The 22,836-nt window shown below is 46.9% G+C and overlaps 1 pseudogene; it reads left to right on the top strand.

The window, feature by feature from the left end:
- The first annotated feature begins 3,141 nt into the window (after positions 1 to 3,141).
- Positions 3,142 to 22,398, top strand: LOC513779 (prostaglandin E2 omega-hydroxylase CYP4F21-like; annotated as a pseudogene).
- The last annotated feature ends 438 nt before the right edge of the window (positions 22,399 to 22,836 follow it).

The raw sequence follows: 22,836 nt of genomic DNA, 5'->3' as shown, positions 1-22,836 counted from the left end.
CCTGATGCACAGAGCCAACTCATTAGAAAAGACCCTGATGCTGGGAAGGATTGAGGGCAGGAAAAGGGAATGACAGAGGGTGAGAGGGTTGGATGGCATCATGGACTCAGTGGACCTGAATTTGAGCAAGCTCTGGGAGACAGTGAAGGTAAGGGAAGTCTGGTGTGCCACAGTTCATGGGGTCACAGAGAGTCAGACACCACTTACTGACTGAACAACAGAAATATTGATCCTTCTACTTCACCCTCCTGTTCCAGGATGTGGGTATAATACTTTATTTTTTGTGTGTGCCTACACAAACAGGGACACTCACATAACTGGTTTGCTGAGATCTCTGAGGTGTCGCATCCCTTTGGGGAACGGAACAGTTGGGTCCTTCCAGGGACCTCAGATGAACTACGTGAGAGTGGGTTTACGTAGGGGCTGTTTACAATGTACAGACTGTGTAAACAAGAAATGTTGCTCACCATCTGGTTCTACAAGGTAAAATCATTAGCCGCTGCAGTTGCCAACTCAGGACAGGGAAGAGGGTGAGGCCCTGCATACATGGAAAAATAGGAAAAATTGCCTTTAGATAGTTTCAGGTAAAATTTGCATGAGCCTGAATTTTTGTATCTTGCCATACTTAGAACAGTACTAAAATTATTAACTAAGAAATTTGTTCCTCATGACCTTCTCCCATGATGTGTACTGGATTGCATATTCCCTTATCCAGTCATATATATGCTGACCTCCCTCCTTAGCTCCTTGGAGCAGTTCCTCAGAGCTATGTGAGAAACTGTATCCTGGGCTATAGTCCTCAGTAGGGTCTCTGAATCAAACTGAAACTCACTGCTCTTACGTCATGTGTTTTTTATTTCAGTTGACAACAGGACAAGGGGAACCATCAGGTGTAGCACTCTGGGAGCTAGCAGCTGAGAGCTGACACCATCCCCAGGCCAGGGCGTAGCTGACCCTGAAACCCAGAGAGATGAGCTGAAGCTGAAAGCAGCAGTGGCCATTGGAGAGGAGGGATGTCAATCCTCTAACCTCTCTGATTGCCTGCAGGGCCTTCCACTGACCAAATGTCATCTCCCAGAGAGATGACATTTTCTCTACCCAGAGAGGCTGCAAGTAGGTGGCTAAAAACTCCTGTTGTAACAAGGAAGAACAAATGTGACTCGACATTGGATCTGTTCCTCTAACATTTGTGCTAGGTTGGTGTGCTTACTCATGCTGGCTCTGCATCTTTGTCAAATATGTTGCCTAGAGTCTGAAATATATGGGCTTCCCAGGTGGTTCAGAACTAAAGAACCCACCTGCCAGTGCAGGAGATGTGGGCTTAATCCCTGGCTTAGGAAAATTCCCTGGTGAAGGAAATGGCAACCCATTCCACTATTCTTGCCTGGGAAATCCCATGGACAGAGAAGCCTGGCCGGCTATGGTCCATGGGGTGGTAAAAGAATCAGACACGACTTAGAGACTAAGCAACAACAACAACAAATAGCCTGAAATATGCATGATCGCACTTTCTCAAGACTCTGCCTCTCAGCTTGACTTTTAAAGTCATAACACTTCACATTCATATAGCAATGAAAAGTTGCAGAACAGAAAATAACACCATACTGGGGGCTTTAGGATCCTCCACCTGAGTCTCCCAGCCAGTGTTGAGGAGAAGGAGGTTTGGGGTCTCCCCAGCATCCTACCAGTGTCAGGACACTACCCCCACTCTCCTGCTCAGAAATTCTGCCAGAAGCCCCATCCCTCAAGTTCTCTTACACCTTCGAACACCCCCATAAGGCAGTTCTGGACAGGATCAAGTAAGGGCCAGGAGGGAAGCACCAGATCCTTTGGGTGGTTTATCCTGGATGTGGTAAGATGATCCACCTGATGATGAAAGGACCTCCAGGTATCCCTCCACTGGTGTCACCATATTGCCTGAAATTCCACCTGTGTAATTGGATTAATAGGGCATTGTCCCTTATGAGTGGGGGGTGGAAGAGCATGGCAGAGGGAGAAGACGTAGGCTTGGTGGTTTGATACACCCGAGTGCCTTTCAGAAGGGCAACTTAGGCTAGAGGCTTGTTCTCTTTGAACCTCAGTTTGCTCTTCTCTTAAATAGTATCTTCCTTCCTGCCCTCATGTGGGAACCTCTGCCTGATCCCAGGGTGCTGGCCCAGAACCCTGAGGGGAAGGTGATGTATTATCTTGCTGGCAGAACATCCTGAACACAGTGTGATTACCTTATGTACAGCACGTGACTCACAGTAGGTGTGCTTTATGTAGGACACCTGATGCACACTAGGCATATATACATACAGCACTCCGCATACAAAAGCAGTGCTTTACACAGAGTGCCCAACACACCGTATGTGTCCTTTGCGCAGCGTACCACACACATAGTAGGTGTTCCTTATGTAGACACCCTGGCATGTCATAGGCATGACTTGTGGAGAGTTCCCAGCACTTGGTAGGTGTGCTTTATGTACAACCTCTGGCATACAGTAGGCAGAATTTATGTAGAGTCCTTGGCATGCAGTAAATGCACTTTCTGTAGCCCACCTGGAACGTAGCAGGCACACTTTATGCAGAGTTTCTGACACACTGTAGGCTGCTTCTTCAGGTACCAGCACATACAAGGCACTCTTCAAATATAGCCTTGTCTGCACTGAGTAGGCTTGCTCTAGGCGGACCACTGGCACACACTAACACGAGCACTGGTAGCCATCACTTTGCTTTCATTCCATCTCTTTTGAGGACTCCAGATTCTTCCAATTTTCCTGTGAGATCCTCTTTGGCCCCTCATCTCAAGGTCTCATTCAACATCCCACTGAGGATGGTCCGCACAGCCCACAGTCAGAGCGAGGGCGGGGCAGACCTCCACTCCCAGTTCCTTCCCCCCACCCCAGCCTGGCCCCTCACACCTCCAGGTGCCCTCTTCTGATTGGCTCCTTTATCCCTGGACTCAGTCCAGTTCAGCCGCTCAGTCGTGTCCAACTCTTTGTGACCCCATGGACTGTAGGATGCCAAGCCTCCCTGTCCATCACCACTTCCCAGACTCAGATAAAGGTAATTTCTACTCAGACTGGTTTCTCTGCTCCTGTTCCTGGAAGACATGTTTCAACACAGGCTCTGGGCTGCGTGGAGGTGGGAGTGTGTGTGCCCTGGAGGCCAGGGGCCTCAGGGTTCTGAGTTTCCAGGGCCTCAGAAATTTCTGAGAAATGGTCCATGATGTCTCCCTGGTCCACCTGGGGAAGGGAGCCTTGGAGATGACTTGGGACAAGGCTGACCCTCTGTCTGTCCTGAGAATCCAGCGTCTGTTATACTGAACTGGTTCCCAGGCCTCACTTCATGTTTGGGCAGTGTCCAGGTGGGGAGGAAGTAAGCATGCTGGGTGAATCAGCTGACTTAGTCTGGAGCCTGGCAGTATTTTCTAGGGGAGGGGCTGGGTAAAGGCTTTGCACAAAAAGGGGAGAGGTAGTTGTGTGAGAGACAAGCTGCTCTAGAAAGAAGGTGCCAGGCTGAGGGTCAAGGGGCTTGGGGTTTTGATCTGGTGTGGGGAAGACCACTGCCCATGGCAGGGTGGCTCTAGGGAATGAGCTGGCTTGGGAGAGGAGTGGATACCAGTGGGTAACACACACACACACACACACACACACACACACACACACTGTGTGTATCTTTCTGTCTCTTTGTCTCTATCATTCCCTCTTCCTTTGAATTTCTCTGGTCTCCATCCCCTCACTCAGCCTGTGTCTGTCTGTCTCTGAGCCCTTCTTGCCCGTCCCCAGCACTCACCCTGCCTCTCACTCCCTTGCTCCTCTCGCTCTTTCCTTCTCTGCCTCACAGCTCACCATCACTGCCTCTTCCTTCATCCTCAGGATTCACCCTGCACCCCATCTGACCACAGGATGCTGGAGCTGAGCATGTCCCGGCTGGGGCTCGGGCTGGTGGCAGCCTCCCCATGGCTGCTGCTGCTGGTGGTCGGGGCCTCCTGGCTCCTGGCCCACATCCTGGCCTGGACCTACACCTTCTTCAACAACTGTCGCCTCCTCCAGTGTTTTCCACAGCCCCCAAAACTGAACTGGTTCTTTGCTCACCTGTACCTGGTGAGTTTCCTGGGAGATCCTGGGAGATCAGGAATGGGGCTCAGGGTTTGGGCTGGGGTCTAGGATAGCAGAGAAGCCAGGGAAGCCTGGGAGGCCCCTCTTCCCTCCCTCTATCATTCCTCTGCTCTGCTGCCGAGACCTTCCCCATATACTGTCTTTCTGGCCCTAGCCTGCTTTGGGGTCCATTTCCTGCCTGTCTTGCACACATTAGTGCACCCCTGAGGCCGGACTGCACAGAACCTGGTCCCCTGGCCTCTCCAGTCTCCATGGTGGCCTTGAGGTCCTCTCAAGAGTGCTGTCCTGGGTCTGCTCTGCATGTGGTCCTTATCCTTGTGACTTTTCACTCTGGGCTACAGCTTCCCCACAGGAATTATCTATCACTGCCCACCACACCTCCTCTTTCCAGGATCCCTCCTCTTATCTAATTCCCCTCCCTCTACCAAGATGCTCATAGCCCAACCTGGATAAAGTTGGCTAATGACCACCCATTCCAAGAAGCCTTCTTAGACCTCTCTCTCCTCCACGCCTGCCCACCTTATGCCTCAGATCTTGACTCTGGCTTGGCCTTGCTCTTGATTAATCAAACAGCTCAACTGTCGAATTGCTTAATAAGCAACTCCCAGTTTGACAATGGTTCTGGGAAGCAGACTACAGTCCTTGGCTGGCTAATATTAGAATGCAAAATAAAGGTGTGATGACCTAAGTGATGAGCATGCCATCCCTTCCCTCTGTTAGGGTCAAAGGGATGGGTAACCAGCTCCTCCCATCTAACAGCCTAGCTAAGAGAGGTGTCCATCTTTTCTTTCTTATCTTGGACAAGAGCTACCACTTGGTGGAGGATTTACTGAAATTTTACTGTTTATTATGGCAAAATTCAGAAGGCAGGGGAATTACATATCTTCATGTGAAGATTTCCTAAGATTCTGGGTCTTGAAAGCATCTCAGCGAGTCTTTCCAGATGGCCCTGGTGGTCAAGAACCCTGCCTGCCAATGCAGGTTAGATGGAAGAGAGGCGGGCTTGATCCCTGGGTTGGGAAGGTGCCCTAGTGGAGGGCACAGCAACCGACTTCAGTATTCTTGCCCAGAGAATCCCATGGACAGAGGAGCCTAACGGGCTGCAGTCCATGGGGTCGCCAAGTCGAACACGACTGAAGTGGCTTAGCACACAAGGCACAGTGAGTATTGGAGGCAGCAGGAATGTTGCAAAGTTACTGCATTTCTGCCCTCCCCTCTAAGGGCTTGGTCATGGAGTATGGTCTTGGTCATTTTTCCTTCCTGTGGTCCCTCTTGCTGTGTGACCCCGGCTGAGTCACTCTCCCTCTCTGGACCAATCTCACAAAGTGCTTTGAACCCTCAATTTGGTACTTGAGGAGAAGGGAGTGAAAGGTTATTGCTGAACTATGAAAAAACGCCTGGATTCTTGGCCTCCGGAGGAGAAGAATTCAATCCGGGGCCAGAGACGAGGCTTGATTGCTCAGAGCTTTTGTGTAAAGCTTTATTAAAGTATAAAGGAGATAGAGAAAGCTTCTGACATAGGCATCGGAAGGGGGCAGAAAGAGTACCCCCCCCCCCCCCCCGCTAGTCTTCAGCGGGATGTTATATAGTCACTAGCAGCTTGTTAATGAAAGAAAAAGTGAAGTGAAGTCGCTCAGTCGTGTCTGCCTCTTTGTGACCCCATGGATAGCCTGCACCAAGCTCCTCCGTTCATGGGATTTTCAAGGCAAGATGTACTGGAGTGGGTTGCCATTTCCTTCTCCAATGAAAGAAAGGAATGTCTTAAAACTCAGAATGGCACCAGGCCCCTCATCCATAAGACGTAGTTTGGGATAATCTCAACACCAGACAATTCATCCCCGGCCTTGAAATGATTGACCTGAATCTTGTAGAAGGGCAGATTACCATACAAATAGTTTCATTTACATAGATTGGGGGAACAATGTCTGAGTAAAAATACTTGTTTGTCAAGTCAGTTCTGAGCCATTAGGTGGAACCGACTTGAAGACAGAGTCTGGGGTAAATGCATAGCACATTAACATAGCTTAAGACAAACATTTCCATAAGAAAAAGGCATAGGTTAACTCAAGGTTTGAGAATAGTTAACTTCAGGTGGAACCAGGTGTTGTTACAGCAACACAATATTTTAAGAGAAACCTTTTAAAATTTGTATAGAGAAGGGAAAAAAAATATGTATGTGTATGTATATATATATATATATATATATATATATATATATCTCACTAGTTTGTTTCCTCCTGCCGCTTAAGAGAGATAAAAAATGTCTGACGCTTGAGCCTATTTCCTCCATTTGGAGACCCCTGGCCTTCCTGCCTGTTACCCTCTCAGGATCAGGTCACAAAGGTGAACGTGACTTATGTTCACCTGCCAAGAGCCCCTGGGGGTATTTGTCAGGTTTGAACGAGGCATCCTTAGGGAGAGGATACTTTACCAGGAGGCAACCCACCCTTCTTTTCCTTTGGGTGCATAAGGTGTCAGCTTCTTCATTTATAGATGGCATAACTGAAAGTCATGTCCATAGGTCGCAGAGAAATAGGCAGGACGTACTCTGCATGGAGCCAGTTGGAGGAGGGGGTTTCATGGGTCAGAGCTGCTGTCATGAGTGAGGGGCAGAAGTCACATCTGTCCTTTGGGATTGGCCAGGGATGGAAGGCCCCAGGTGTGCAAGTGATTTATTACAAGGGACTGCAGGCTGCATGGACCAGCCAGAATAGGAGAGGATGTGGGACCAAAACCCAGGGACAAGCACTGAGGCCGCCCTGCTACCTGCAAACCTCTCCAGTGGGGATCTCTTTCTGTGGCCACCCCTGGGGCTGAGACCATTCCCAGAACAAGAAAAAGTTTGGCTTCTCAAGATAAAGTCACCACACCTGTGGGCAAAGAGCCTGTCTTCTCCCTGTGCTCTGGGGTATCTCCTTGGGACTTGGAGATGCTTCAGGGCCACTCCTCCACATGAGGGAAGGAGCAGGAGGAAGCAGAGACTCCTCCATCTGTGCGGGGTCTGACACACTGTCCACCGCAGTGGTTTCTTCTTGGGAGTGATGTCCTTGCATGCTTTCAGGTCCCCATGACAGAGCAGGGCTTGAGAAAATTAACCCAGCTGGCAGCTAACTACTCCCATGGATATATGATCTGGTTTGGCCCCATCACTCTCATGATCGTTTTCTGCCACCCTGACATGCTCCGGAGCATCACCAATGCCTCAGGTACCCATGCAGAGCTTGTGGTGGTGGGTGTCATGACACATTTGAGGGATTCTAGCCCCTCCTTGCCAACTCTTTATGCGGCCCCTACAGGACCCTGGTCCCCCTTCCTTTCTTCTCTCTCAGCCACTTCCTCTTTGCTTCATGCATTTATCAAGCTCCATCTCACTGACTCCTGTTTCTTCCCATGGCCGTTTGGACCCCAACCTTGTACCCTGCTGAAGTTCATCCCCAATCTCAAGATCTCATATCTGGACAGAGAGATCCTTGACCTGGTATGGTTGGTCAGGAACTGGCCAGCAAGAGATGGGCTGTGGCAATCCAGAGAAGAAACAAAATTCTCTGCTGGGGTGTGCTGGAAGGCTTCCTAGAAGAAGAGGTGCTGGAACTAGGTCTCGAACAATGAGAAGAAAATATTTCAAACCAGAGGGCAGAGTGACGCAGTGGGCATCCGTAGTATCCCAGGCCCCCTGCCAGGCCAGCCCTCAGTCTCACTCATCTGCAGACCCAGAGCAATGAAGGCTTCTGGCTGGTGCAGGATTGGGGGCTGCTCTTCCTGTGACATCCACCTCTCTGGTGGGCCCATTTCATTTATCCTATCCTGTGGCTCAGCCACTCTAGTTCAGTGCTCTCCTTCTCCAGTCCCCAGGAATCTCCCTGAGGAGACTCCACCCCACCCTGTCTCCCTTCCCTTGCTCTCTGCCCCTCCCATCCGAGACAGACCAGGGGAATGGGCAGCTTCTGATGGAGACCTGTGTTCAGACACCAGAATGCTGAGTGACTCTGGGAAGGGTCCTGGCTCTCTCTGGTTGCTGAAGTCTCTTTCAGCTGTTAGTAGTGGAAATGCCACCCTGTATGGTCTAAGCAAAGGAAGGAAATAAACTGACTGTAAACTCCAAGGAGGGCTGCCTTCAGGCCCAGCTGGATCCAGGTCTTAAACAATGTTATCAGAAATCTGTTTTCATCATTTAGTGTTCATCTGTGATGGCTTTACTCTCATCCTGGTAAAACTGAATCTCAGACACTCAAACTCCATGGGAAAGGGAGTTCATTTACAACAGTTCTAGGAAAAGTTGAGGATTCCTTTTAATTTGTCTGATTTGGGTCATAGGACCAATTCCTGCAAACCTAAGATTCTGAGCATCCAGTCTTGGCACCATAGGGTCCACTGAGCTATTGTTTTGGGGCTCGGAGCAGTTGGATAATTAATAATTCAGGCCATGGATTAAAGAGTCTTGGGCTGGTGTCTCAGGTTTACTGTCTGGGAGAATGTTGCTCAAGGGACTCCATCATTGAGAGCCTCAGTTTCCTTATCTGCAATACAGGGATGAAAGAGAAGTCAGGTGAACATGGTGTTTGGAATCCAAACAGGGAAAGAACCTCTCTATCCCTGTACCGGAGGGACCACAAAGGTTGTATATGACCAATGTGGGGAGGGAGCCCAGGAGAAAGCTCAGGACAGACGAGGAGCTGCCAGAGGTGACTCATGGGCTCAGCTGTGGATCTCTGCCCTGAAAATCCTTGCTTCTTGCAGCCTAGAAGAGTGTGAATTGGGTCCTTTCTGTTGCTCTCCAGATTCAGAGCTGGGAGGAAGGTCTCCTGTACACACAGGGCCTGGCCAGCACCTATGGGGAAGTGTGCTGCTCGTGGGGCGTGGGGGGCTGGCATGTGGTCATCTGCATCTTCCACCCCACCACTCCAGGTAGACATGCTCTTGGCCATGGCTTGCCTGCTGCCACATCCTCCGTGTTGGGTGCAGATATGGGGGCTGTGGTAGAGATGCCTCTGCCTCTTTCTTACCTGGACTCTAACCTGCCTACTTCTGGTCATGTCTACTCACACCTAGGGCATATCTGTGTGCTGTCTGCTGTAGGCTATGTCTGGTCAGCTTTATGTTTCTACCTGGTTTTTGACTACAGCTGGTACCTGTTTCACCTGGAGACACCTGGTATATGATTAAACCTGGGCTCAAATAGACATGGTCTGGAGTTGCTTCAGCTGTGGCCAAGGACATCTGAAGCATTTTGGGGTCTGTCTTTTTCTTGCCTGAGATGCTGTTAGTGATTATCTGGTTCTCCTGCTTGTCACATCTGGGTCATGTTTCAGGTTTGTTTGAGGTCTGAGACTCAGGGTCACTTTCAGACATGCTAGTGACCTTATGTGATCTTGTTTGATGCCTGTCTTAGGGTATGTCTGAGTCCTGTCTGGGGCCCAGCCGGGGACACACCTGGTTCAGGTCTGTGACATCAGTGTATGTAAGCCCTGTGTGGGACTCGTGTGGGGCAAATTCAGGTCAAGTTAGATTGTCTTCAGGTCCATGCCAGAGCATGTTGTGTCATGCATGTTGGGGCCATGTCAGGACATGTTAACACATGAGGCCATGTCACATATCTCAGGAGAGGTCAGAGTGCAGGGGCAGACGTGGTGTTCTAGGTGCCCATAAAGATGTTTCGTAGAGTGCTGGGCTATGCCTGTGTCTTCATAACATGTTGGACCATGTAGGAGCCATGTCAGGGAATGTTGGGGCATGTTGTATCTTGTTGGAGTGTTTCTGAGCACCTGAGTTGTGTCTATGGGCTCTGCCTTTGCTCTCTGGGGGAGAACCAGACCCCCACTCCTGTCACCTCTCCACCTGGCTTCTGGCTTCCAGTTCTCTTGGCCCCATTCCTGCTATGTAGGGCTCAGAGCGGGAATGCAGATTCCTGGCTGGGATACTCTATTCCACACAAAATTTCCTCCTTTCCCCATCTCCCTGGCCCGATGGTCCTTCTTCATGTCAGCTGCTGTCGCACCCAAGGACATGGATTTTTACAACTTTCTGAAGCCCTGGCTGGGTGAGTAACTGTGTGTGAAGGGGATTGGGGACAACCCTGGGGGCCCAGGGGAAAGTTCTGCCCTTTGCCCACTCCCCGTGGCTATCTCTGCTAGGGGATGGGCTCCTGCTGAGTGCTGGTGACAAGTGGAGCAGGCACCGTTGCATGCTGACACCCACCTTCCACTTCAACATCCTGAAGCCCTATATGAAGATTTTCACCAAGAGCACAGACATCATGCACATGAGTCTCTTGAACCCAGGGTCCCATCTGGAGTCTTGGGGATAACAGGGACTCAGAGACACCTTGTCTGGAACCTGGCTCTTGTGGGTGGCTTTAAGGCCATGGGCTCTTCCTTTCTGAACCGTGGTTTCTACAGTTGAAAAATAAGGATTATGTGATCCCTGCTTTGTAGGGTGGCCAAGATGACCTAATGGAATCATGTCTCTGGCACATAAGAGATGCTCAGAAGGTGTTAGTTTCTACATTTTCCTCAAAGAGGCCTTGGAAGCTTGAGACATGTTTGGTAAAAATGATGGATATTTTGTAGTAGTTATTCTAGAGTAACAAGTCACTTAAAAACAGTAAGTGCTTGGTATTGAGAAGTCTGTGAGTCAGTTGGCTGGTTCTTCTGGATGTAGATTGGGCCACTGGTGTATCTGTGATCAGCTAGGAAGTTTTGCTGATCTAGGGTCATTCTTCTCACATATTTTGGGCTTGGCTGGTTGCAGGCTGATCTCAGATGGCCTTACTCCGGGCAAAGGACTTCCTTTCATGTGATTCTCTCCCTTTAGAATGCACCTCAGGTTTGTTCACATGGCAGAAGCAGGGTTCCAACAGCCTGACAGGAAGGTGCAATGCTGCTTGGGAGCTTGGTTTAGGACGATCTACTCATCATTTTCACCAGAGTTTATTGGGAAAAGCAGGACTTACCCTGGTGGTTCAGTGGTAAAGAATTTGCCAGCAATGTAGGAGACATGGGTTTGATCCCTGGGTTGGGAACATCCCCTGGAGGAGGGCATGGAAACCCATTCCGGTATTCTTGCTGGGAGAATCTCATGGACAGAGGAGCTTAGAGGGCTGTGTTCCATGAGTTCTCTAAGAGCTGGACAGGACCGATCAACTAAGTATAGCACACTTTGGTGAAAGTAGATTGAAGGCCAGCTCAGAATCAAAGTAGGCTCCACCTACTAATAGAAGTTACTGAAAAAGCACATTGCAAAGGGTTTGGATATATATACATGGGGAAGGTCAGGAATTTGTGACGTGGTTGTGTCTTTTCCATACTTGCAAGCTGACAAGGGAGCTTGTTATTGTTTTGTGGATTCTGTCAGAAGACATGAGAGTCTTGGGTCACTGACAAAGGATAGTTTTTTACTCTTGGCATAGCAAATGGCACCTTCTTCTTGCTGGTTTGCATTCTTCCTTCAAGTCAACAAATCCCATGTGGATGACAAATTTGGACTTTGGTACCTACTCAAGTAGTATGTTTTATTATAGGGTGGAAGAATTCTAGATTTAGGGTGTCTGTGGCTTTTAGAACTAGAAGCAAGCCTGATATTTTAGGTTGTTTGCTGCAAACACAACTCTGAGAAATAGTCCAGATAAAGAACATCATGGACTGACAATTTTTTGGCATACCCAGCAAGATTATGCAAGAGTATTCAGGGCCCATGGAGAACTACATCTCTACACATAGGAACAGTTTATTCATCAGTTTCCATCAGTGAAGGTGATGAAAGCTAAAATTTGCTTAGCACTTAACTTTATGCAGTAAGTTGACCAAGGGTACAGAGAGAGCCAGAGGGTGAGCCAAGATTTAAAACCAGGTCACCTGATTCCCAGTCATGAGAACTTCATGTCCTAGCAGTACAGTAACAGCTTCCACTCCCACTCAAGCCTCATACTCTCTGGAGATTGTTTCCTGGGGCCAAGAGGCAGGATCTGGGGGAGCCCACCCAGGTGGTTTGGAATGGGCCCTAACTCTGTCTCCTTCTCTGTCCAGACCAATTGGGAGTGCCTGGTCACCCAAGGCCACACCCGTCTGGACATGTTTGAACATGTCAGCCTCCTGACCCTGGACAGTCTGCAGAAATGTGTCTTCAGTTTTGACAGCAATTGCCAGGAGTGAGTCTTGGCCAAGAGCCTGGGAATATGAGTCATAGACCCAGGGTAGTAGACGGAGGAGGGAGGACTGGCCAGAGCAATCAGGAGGGCCTTCCTGAAGGAGGTGGCCCAGGGCAGGACAACCCGGGACAGGAACAGGGAAAGAGAAGGAGCTATCCTTTCAGGTAGGTAGACCTGTTTGATAAAGAACAGAAGGCTAGAATGAGAAAAGTATGTGCAATAGTGAGGAGAGACATTGGAAATAAGGTTGAAGGAGTGGGCAGATAATACCTTAAGGACATTCTGAAGCCAGGCAAAGCGAATCTGACTAAAAGAATCCAACTGTCATATAGACATTGGATGTAAAAAGACTAGAGAAGGGACTGGGCCACTGACCAGCTGGGAGAGGATAAGGTATGAACTGGGTGGACGGTTCTGGAAAGGAGACGGGGGTGGTGAGAGAGACAGGAGAGAAACATGATATCTAAGCTGTGCTCCAGGTGCCTGGGGCATGGAGTCAGCTTATGGAGATGGGATGTGGGTTGAGAAGAGTCTGAAGAGTCACATCTTCTGGCTCATCCCCACGCTGTATCTGTGAACCATTTGTTCTTGGAGCCTCAATTCCTGAAGGGAGGTAGCCGCTGGCTTCTGGGCTTCAGGTGTTTTAAGTTGTTGCCTCCCTTCATGCTCTCATCCTGTAGGAAGCCCAGTGAATATATCACCACCATCTTTGAGCTCTGTGAGCTTGCGGCAAAGCGGAACAAGCAGATCTGCCTGCACACCGACTTCCTGTACTTCCTCACCCTGGATGGGTGGCACTTCCGCAGGGCCTGCCGCCTGGTGCACAACTTTACAGATTCCATCATCCAGGAGCAGCGCTGCACTCTCCCCAGTGAGAATATTGATGACTTCTTTAAGGCCAAGGTGAAGACCAAGACTTTGGACTTCATTGATGTGCTTCTGCTGAGCAAGGTAGGTTCCTCTGGGATCTGAGTTCAAGAGGTAGAATGGACTTTGATCTCATCAGAGAATTTGAATGGGATGTAGAGGGTCCTGGGGAGCTATGGAAGGTGCTTGTGGAAGGGAGGGATGGGTCAGGGATAAGTTTTAGAGATGGCCATGTGGAATATTGCCTGTGGGGGACTACTAAGTCTGAAACTGTGAAGGGCCTGAGATTTCACTCAAATGGGAAACTAATAAGTCAGTCTACCACAGAGATAGACTGTGTACATATGTATGTGTATGTACAGTATACACACAGAATCCTGGATCAGAGCAGCCCATTTGTTATTCATGGCAAAAACAGTAACCAGAGTAGAACTGTAGCTCTGCTACCCCATTCCTAAATTCCTTTGATGGCTCAAGTATGCTATTACCTGTACATGCCATCATACTTGCATCACATACCTCCAGATTTTTAAATTTGGAACTTATACAAGTCAGCTGATACATTTTCCCCTTTCTCCCTATGGAGAGAGGGAGAGAGAGAGACACAGGGAGAGAGATTATTCTGGAGCTTAAACAAATTCTTTTTGTTAAGAAGGCAAAGTCTAAAGTTTTTATATTTTTAAAACCCAGGTTCTAACCCAGGTTGCCAGGAACTTTTTATTTCCTTTCAGAAATCCCTCATTATTTTGAAATATAAAAATATTTATGGGTGACTGATTATTTTTTCACCATGGACAACATAGGAGACAAAGAGGTCAAGGAGGAAGTCTCTGGGGTGGGGCCTCTGGTGACAGAGTGCACAGGCGGTTTAAAATTTCAGGGTTGGCTTGGGTCTCTGGATGGATAACGGGGCTTCAGAGATTGTCTCAGTTTAGCCTCAGAAACCCTCTGAGCTAGAGCAATTCTAGGGATCTTGCTTTCTCTCCAGGATGAAGATGGGAAGGGATTGTCAGACGAAGAATCCGGGCTGAAGCTGACACCTTTATGTTTGAGGGTGAGGCCCCAGTGTGAGAAAACGCAGGGATAGGGTGTCTCTAAGCCCAGGAACTAGCCCAGTGGACCCTGGACCACCCCATCCCTCTCCATCCTCCTCATGGGCTTTACTATGGGGGTGTTGTCCACCCTGTGGTACTGAAGTAGTCCAGAGACACAAGTCTTTCTGGATGCCCCCAGGCCATGATACTACAGCCAGTGGCCTCTCCTGGATTCTGTACAACCTTGCAAAGCACCCAGAATACCAGGAGCGCTGCGGGCAGGAGGTGAAAGAGCTCCTGAGGGACTGTGAGTCTAAAGAGATTGAATGGTGAGTGCAAGTCTTCATGGCCTTTTTCTGAGCCTTTTTCATTGCCTCTGCTCCCTGGCTGGGGAAGAGAGAAATTTTTTTTTGCATTCTGTCACTTAGTGGAAATAGGAACAGAGCCCAGAGGCAGGATCTCATACCCAGCATGTGTGTGTATGTGTGTGTGTGTGTGTGTGTGTGCACGCGCGCGTGTGCGCTAAGTTACCTCAGTTGTGTCCGACTCTGTGCGACCATATGGACTATAGCCCCACCAGGCTCCTCTGTCCATAGGCTTCTCCAGGCAAGAATACTGGAGTGGATTGCCATGCCCTCCTTCAGGGGATCTTCCCAACCCAGGGAATGAATCTGCGTCTCTTATGTCTCCTGCACTGGCAGGCAGGTTCTTTACCACTAGTGCCACCTGGGAAGCCCCCTCAGCATGGATAGGAGGACAAAATTTGCTGGCTTTTGGCAGAGAAACCTGGATTTCTGAGATAATTAACAACAATATGTGAGGACAGATGATGCCACTTAGCACATATTCAGTAAGTGAACTTCGCCTCCACTCCCTGACTGTTTTCTCTGAAATTACATGTTTTCAAACATCTTCACATCCTCAGTATTTGCTGATCTCCTGCCCCTTAATTCCTCATATTGTTGAGTCTAGGGTCCACTAGGATCACCTGCGTGTTAAAGTCACCCAACTCCTTTCTTGGAACATCTGCAGCTTCATCCATCTAATCCCTACTTAGGAAACACTGCCGTACTGCCTCTCTGTCCCCAGTTCTATGCCATCTCCAATTCTTCCCAGCCCAATTCCATATGCTGGAGACTCAGGAAGGACCAGATCCAGTCTTTGCTTTTTAGGAGCTCCTAACCTGCTGTAGAAATAGTCCCAGGTCAGGACACTCCCAGTGTACATGGGCAGGGCTGGGATTTGGAACAAGAAGGGCCAAGTTGAGGGTGGAAAGAAGTGCCTCAGCAGAGACTCTGAGATATAGGCAGTAGATTTTTGGGTGCATTTGAGGTACATTTAGGTCAAGAAGACAGCTGGGAGAAAATGAAGAACTTGGGGGAAGGGATGAGAAAGAGGGAAAGTGAGAGAGAGAAAGGAAGGAGGGAGGGAGGAATTTGACTTGAATATATAACTGACCTGTGGAAAGCAGATTACCTCATAATATTAATACACAGTATCCCAGAGTGTGAAGTGGATATCTATTTTTGGATATTCAAGGAATCTTTAGGCTTTTAATTGAGCCTAAAATTTTAGCAAAGAGATTGTATTCACATGTTGTTAACTTAACCTTAAATACTCTTGTTGCTATGGTAAACTATATATTCTATCTGGATTGAGAAATATTAGAAGTTTAATTGGAAAATATGCATTCACATTTCTTGGTAAGTTTAATTCAGGTATTTTATATCATCACCATCATTTTTTCTTTTATTATTTTTCTAATTGTTATTTCTAATAGAAAAACTGATAATTTATGAATATAAATTTCTTGCCCAGTGAACATAGGAAATGCTAAATATTGAGTCTCATATCCATAAGAAAAAAAAAGATTGTTTCCTAAAATCTCTGGAACAACTGGGAAGCTACATGTAAAAAAGCTAATTCATCCTGCTTCTCATGTCTTATAAGACAGTAACATCCACATGAATCAAAGATTTAAAAAATGATGGTGTCTTAAAGGATCTAGAAGAAACCATGGGAGGTTATAGCTCCAGAGTAGGGAAGACTCTATTTTTGAGACAAATCCTAAGAGACATACAAGAAAAGATTGATATACTATTTCATGAAATAGATAAAGAGCAGTGTGTATGGTTTTCAGTATGCTAGTACATAATTTTTTAATGCAAAAAATACCTCTGGAAGCATACATAATCACTAGACAAACTATAAGAAAGGGAGAGGAGTGCTATTGGTCCATAGATTTGGTGTTTTGTAGTTTTCCAATTTTGAGCTAGTTAACTGTATTTCAGTTCAGTTCAGTTCAGTCACTCAGTCATATCCGACTCTTTGTGACCCCATGGACTGCAGCACGCCAGGTTTCCCTGTCCATCACCAACACCTGGAGTTTACTGAAACTCATGAACATCGAGTCAGTGATGCCATCCAAACATCTCATCCTCTGTCATCCCCTTCTCCTCCTGCCTTCAATCTTTCCCAGCATCAGGGTCTTTTCCAATGAGTCAGTTCTTCGCATCAGGTGGCCAAAGTATTGGAGTTTCAGCTTTAGCATCAGTCCTTCCAATGAATATTCAGGACTGATTTCCTTTAGGATGGACTGGTTGGATCTCCCTGCAGTCCAAGGGACTCTCAAGAGTCTTCTCCAACACCACAGTTCAAAAGCATCAATTCTTCGGTGCTCAGCTTCCTTTACGGTCCAACTCTCACATCCATACATGACTCTGGAAAAAACATAGCTTTGACTAGACAGACATTTGTTGGCAAAGTAATGTCTCTGCTTTTTAATATGCTGTCTAGATTGGTCATAGTTTTTCTTTTTTTTTTTAATTTTATTTTATTTTTAAACTTTACATAATTGTATTAGTTTTGCCAAATATCAAAATGAATCCGCCACAGGTATACATGTGTTCCCCATCCTGAACCCTCCTTCCTCCTCCCTCCCCATACCATCCCTTTGGGTCGTCCCAGTGCACTAGCCCTAAGCATCCAGTATAGTGCATCGAACCTGGACTGGCATCTCGTCACATGTAAAATATCATGTAAGAAATGAGTTGGTCATAGTTTTTCTTCCAAGGAGTAAGTGTCTTTTAATTTCATGGCTGCAGTCACCATCTGCAGTGATTTTGGAGCCCAAGAAAATAAAGTCTGTCACTGGTTACCCCATCTATTTGCCATGAAGTAGTAGGACTGGATACTTAGTTTTCTGAATATTGAGTTTTAAGCCAGCATTTTCACTTTCCTCTTTCACTTTCATCAAGAGGCTCTTTAGTTCTTTGCCTTGGCTTCCCTGGTGGCTCAGAGGGTAACTGTATTTAATTATTTTTAATTGGAGAATAATTGCTTTACAATGTTGTGTTGGTTTCTGCCATACAACAACATGAACTGGTCATAACTACAGACACACACACACACACACACACCCTCCCTCTTGAGCCTGCCTCCTATCAGATCCTTATCCCACCACTCTAGGTCATCACAGAGTGCTAGGCTGGGCTCCTCATGTTATATAGCAGCTTCCTCTAGCTATCTATTTTACACACAGTAGTGTATATTTCGGAGAAGGCAATGGCACCCCACGCCAGTACTCTTGCCTGGCAAATCCCATGGACGGAGGAGCCTGGAAGGCTGCAGTCCATGGGGTCGCTGAGGGTCGGACATGACTGAGTGACTTCACTTTCACTTTTCACTTTCATGCATTGGAGAAGGAAATGGCAGCCCACTCCAGTGTTCTTGCCTGGAGAATCCCAGGGACGGGGGAGCCTGGTGGGCTGCCGGCTATGGGGTCACACAGAGTCGGACACGACTGAAGCCACTTAGCAGCAGCAGTGTATATTTGTCAATGCTACTTTCTAGAGTCTGTTGGATCTTATCTTCAATGCTTATAAAAACTTTTCCAGTGAATTCTCTTTCACTGTCTGCCAAAATGATGCATTTACTCCCACATTTCAAATGGCATTACCCTCCTTTTTTTCTCCTGTTTAATTGCATTAGCTAGTATCTCTAGTCCTGTAATAAATAAGATAAACATTGAATCTGTTTCTTGCTTTACCTTTTGATTTTGCAATCTTGCCATAAAGAATGTTCCACATTCATACAAATTTGTAAATATTTCTATGGTTCACTTTTTGTTGATTTATTCAGAAAAGCTTCTAAAAATATCTGACTAAATTTTGTCTAGTACTTCTGTGATATTGCTTTTCTTTCTCTCTTTTTAAAAACCATTTTATTGAGGTATGATGATCAAAGGAAAAGCTGTATATATTTATGTATATGACTTCATGAGTTTGGAGATATTTGATCCATCTGTGATTTTGTTCTAGGCAGAGAGAATCTTATAGGGCACTAGGAGGGCTGGTGTGGTGTCTCTCTTTTTTCACCCTAGATAATTGGCATGGGGTTTACTTAGGGATGACCTGGCCCATTTGCCCTTCCTGACCATGTGCATCAAGGAGAGTCCGCGGTTGCACCCTCCAGTCACGTTCATCTTTCGCTACTGTACCCAGGACATTGTGCTCCCAGACGGCCGGGTCATCCCCAAAGGTGACCATAATGATTAGGGGAGGAGGTTCCTGGTAGGAAGAGGGGCCCATCAGGTAGGTTGGACCTAGTTCTGACTGGTCCCTCCTCTTCCACAGGTGTTGTCTGCCTCATTGATATTTTCGGGACCCACCACAACCCATCTGTGTGGCCAGACCCTGAGGTGATGCCTCCTCCATGCCATACTTCCATCATCCCTGTCCATTCCCTTTGGGGGACCTGAGGGTGACTACAGAATTCTGACTGACAAATCAGACATCACCTCCTTCCCACACATCTGCCTCTCCAAGGATGGACGTCCTGGGAGATACCATCCAGTAACCCTGTCTTGTCTTGCCCCCAGGTCTATGACCCCTTCCGCTTCGACCCAGAAAACATCAAAGGGAGGTCACCTCTGGCTTTTATTCCCTTCTCAGCAGGTTCAAGGTGAGGGCATTGGGCATTTGAGGTGAGGATGGAGTAGTGGGGGCGGGGGTCTGGGGCTGAGATTCCAGGCGTGACTGTGGGGGCAGGGAAGGGGCAAAACTGAAGATGGTCAGAGTTCTGGCACTCCTTCTCTCCCATCCCCCTGGGAATGGTAGTGGGCGCAAAGCAGAGTCTGCAGTATGCTGAGAGCGGGGTTCCTTTGCCTGCTGGTCTGCATTCTAGACTGTGGTCTGGGCTAGGCTCAGGGGATATGCAAGTCCACGAAGGGGGGTCCCAGGCATGGTTAGCTTTCTCTATCTCTGCCAGTCAGATTTCAGGCCCTTTGGGGCCGAGATGAGGGTTCCCCTGACTCTGAGTGTAGTCAGAGCCCTGACTCCTTCCACAGGAACTGCATTGGACAGACGTTTGCCATGACTGAGATGAACGTGGTCCTCGCTCTCACCCTGCTGCGCTTCCGTTTTCGGCCAGACAAGGAGGAGCCACGCAGGAAGCCGGAGCTGATTCTGCGCGCGGAGGGTGGACTTTGGCTCCAGGTGGAGCTGCTGAGCGCAGGCCCTCAGTGACTGAATGATCCACTACCACCCTGCCTGGGACTTTCTATCGTCAAAAGGGTCCAGAGCTCCCCTTGCTGGCTCTCGGTGAGACTCAGGCAAACGTGACGACAGCATTTTATTCCTGGGAATCTGCCACGGCCTCACCCAAGTTCCGTTCACGTTAGCTTGAGTCTCACCGAGAACCAACAGGGGGCGCTCTGGGCGCTTTTGAAGATACAGAGGGTGGGCGTGGTTGATTGGAGGCGGGACCAGTTGCCATGTGCCCCATATTTTCTCTTTAGCTGGCTGCCAGACTCGCATGGTGGTAGAGAATCTACCTGCCAATGCTGGAGATGCAACAGATGGATCCCTGGGTTGGATCCCTGGGTCGGGAGTGTCCCCTGGAGAAGGAAATGGCAACCCACTCCAGTATTCTGCACTGTAAAATTCCATGGGCAGAGGAGCCTGGAGGGTTACAGTTCATGGGGTCACCCTGAGGACGCATGGCTGACTACAGGACCCTATACTGATGGCTGATTCTCCCAGAACCCAAACATGGGCAATAGGAAGCCACATGAGGTGTTTGAGCAGAAGAGGGACCAGGGTTAAGGGTGGACTTAAGAGGTGGTGAGTGCTCTTCAATATATGTTGGAGTCTGGGAGGAGTCCAATATATATGAGTACATCAAATCTGTGGTTACTCCAGATCTCCAATGAACACGGAAGAAATAAAACAAAGACACGCATGCTGAAACTCTAGGCTCCCCAGGTACTCTCTCTAAATAACTGGGAAGTGGTTTTCAGACTCCCTGTCAGCATCCCCACTCATGTACCACCCCCTCCTCCTGCCCCCCATCTTCCATGTTCAGAGCCTTCAGCATCATGCATCAGAGTGGTGCATTTGTAACAAATGACTAACTTACATTGACATAACATTGTCAAACTTCCCAAAGTCCATAGTTTGCATTAGAGTTCACTTTTGGTGTTGTCCATTCTATGGATTTTGGCACAGATAATGGCATGTATCCATTATTATAGTACCACACAGAATATTTCACTGCCTTCCAACCCTCCCAGTGGTCGGGCGATTTCATCTATACCTCTCCCCAACTCCTGGTAACCAGCAATCTTTTTACCGTCTCCATAGTTTTGCCTTTTCCAGAATGTCAAATAGTTGAAATCACATGATATGTAACCTTTTCAAGCTAGCTTATAGCATTTAGTAATATGCATTTAAGTTTCCTCTATGTGTTTTCATGGCTTGATAGCTCATTTCTTTTTAGTGCTGAATAATATTCCATTGTCTGGATGTACCAGAGGTTGTCTATCTATTCATCTACTCCAATTTCTTTTTAATCACGTTCATATATTACTAAACACAAATAAATATTTTAATGAAACAATATAAAATACAAAAAAATGAGAAAAAGGAAACCAAATAAAAACAAACCCTAAGAACACCCAGAAAGTTAGTAAATCTAAATTATTTCCTCATGAAACAAAAACTTATGTGTAACTAACAGAGTATAATAGTAGAATGTCTAACATTTCCACCATTCTTTGGGACAGAGAGAAGAGGGATGTTGATTCATCCAATAAAAGCCTGGTCAATAGGAAAAATAGCCCTTCTTTCAATGATCATCTTTATTTGGAAGTCTGATAGCTGTCTCAGACTTGTTATGTCCAAACTAGATTCTTAATTTTTCACCCCCAGACCTCTGGGGAATCCTTTAATGATTCCAAAAGTGGTTTTGTTGACTCTGTTTCCAAACATGTGCATTTTAAAGATTTTTTTGTGTGTGATTTAATTTTAGTGCAATTCAGTGAACACATAGACAATAGATGGCTTTGGGATTCATTAAGTGGTTTGGGGCCAAATACATGGTTAATTTCTTGTAAATATTCCATGTGTGCTGGAGAGTGAGTTGCTTTTCTCTTGGATATACATTTCTCTCTCTACATAGTAGGTCAAACTTTTAAGTTGTGTTTAGATAATATATTCTTTAGTCTAAGTCTTGTCTTCTTGGTTTGTCAAATTTTAAGAGGATTGGGATAAAAGCTCCAAGTACTGGTATTGATGTAGTTATGGATTTTCATTTACTGATTTATCTATATTGGGTTTGCATCTATTCACAATCTGTTTGGACCCTTTAAAAATGTAGAACATTATTTGTAACATAAGATGATTTTCCTTTAATTTTTATCAGATGTAAATATTGAGGTTGCTACCCTGAGGTTACCTCTATCTACTTCCAGAACGTTTTCATCACTCCGGAGGGAAATCCTGTACCTAATAAGCAGTCACTCCCCTGTTCCCTCCTCTTTTCTAAAACTTTCTGTATTCTTATACTTTAAATGAGTGTTTTGTATACACCATCCTGTGAGACATTTCTTTCTTATTTAATCAAATCCATGAACTCTTTCTTTTAATTAGTGACTTTAACCCAATTGCATTCTCTCACGTATGAGGAGTTACTTTTACACGAGGAGTTTAATTGCTGTCTACTTTTCATTTGCAAATATTTTCCCCCATTCAGTAGGTTGTCTTTTTATTTTGCTGGTAGATTTCTTTTGCTGTGCAAAGTTTTAAGTTCAATATTTTTTACCTACTGTGATTAAAATTTTAAATTTCTCCCATTGACGTATTTTTTTTGGTAGATCACAGGGGAGCTGGGTTCCATTGGACAGCCTTGGGGGGCACTTCATGTGATCCATCAGCTGATGCGAGAGCAGGAACTGACAGGCATGACATTTTCTCTAAACAAGCAACCAGGTGTGAACAGGATCAGAACGCTGGGATATTCTGGAGGCAGGTTAGCAGGGTGGTGAGAACTCAGACTCTGAGGTCAGGCAGAGCTGGTTCAGATCCTGGCTCTGTTCCTTACGAGATGAATATCCTTCACTGAGACTCAGCTCCATCATTTGTGTAAAGGGAGTTTTAATTGCATTTATTTCGAAGCAGTTAATGAGATGACCCAAGGACATGTTGAGCTCAGGGACTGGTACATAGTAAATTATTAGTGAATAGCAATGACATTCTTATTCATATTGTCATGGTCACCTCCAGGAGGAGGGGCATCAGGTGTATGGAAGATGGGTTTTGGGCTTGGGAAAGTGGCTGAAAGGGGTGATGAAAGAGGATGAGAGGAGGAAAGGAGAACTTCCAAAAACAGAGGAAGCAAGTATTATTACAAG

This window comes from Bos taurus, chromosome 7 (assembly GCF_002263795.3).
Source record: "Bos taurus isolate L1 Dominette 01449 registration number 42190680 breed Hereford chromosome 7, ARS-UCD2.0, whole genome shotgun sequence".
Lineage (NCBI taxonomy): Eukaryota > Metazoa > Chordata > Mammalia > Artiodactyla > Bovidae > Bos > Bos taurus.
The sequence above is the reverse complement of the archived record's forward strand: the minus strand, read 5'-3'. Positions and strand labels throughout refer to the sequence as shown.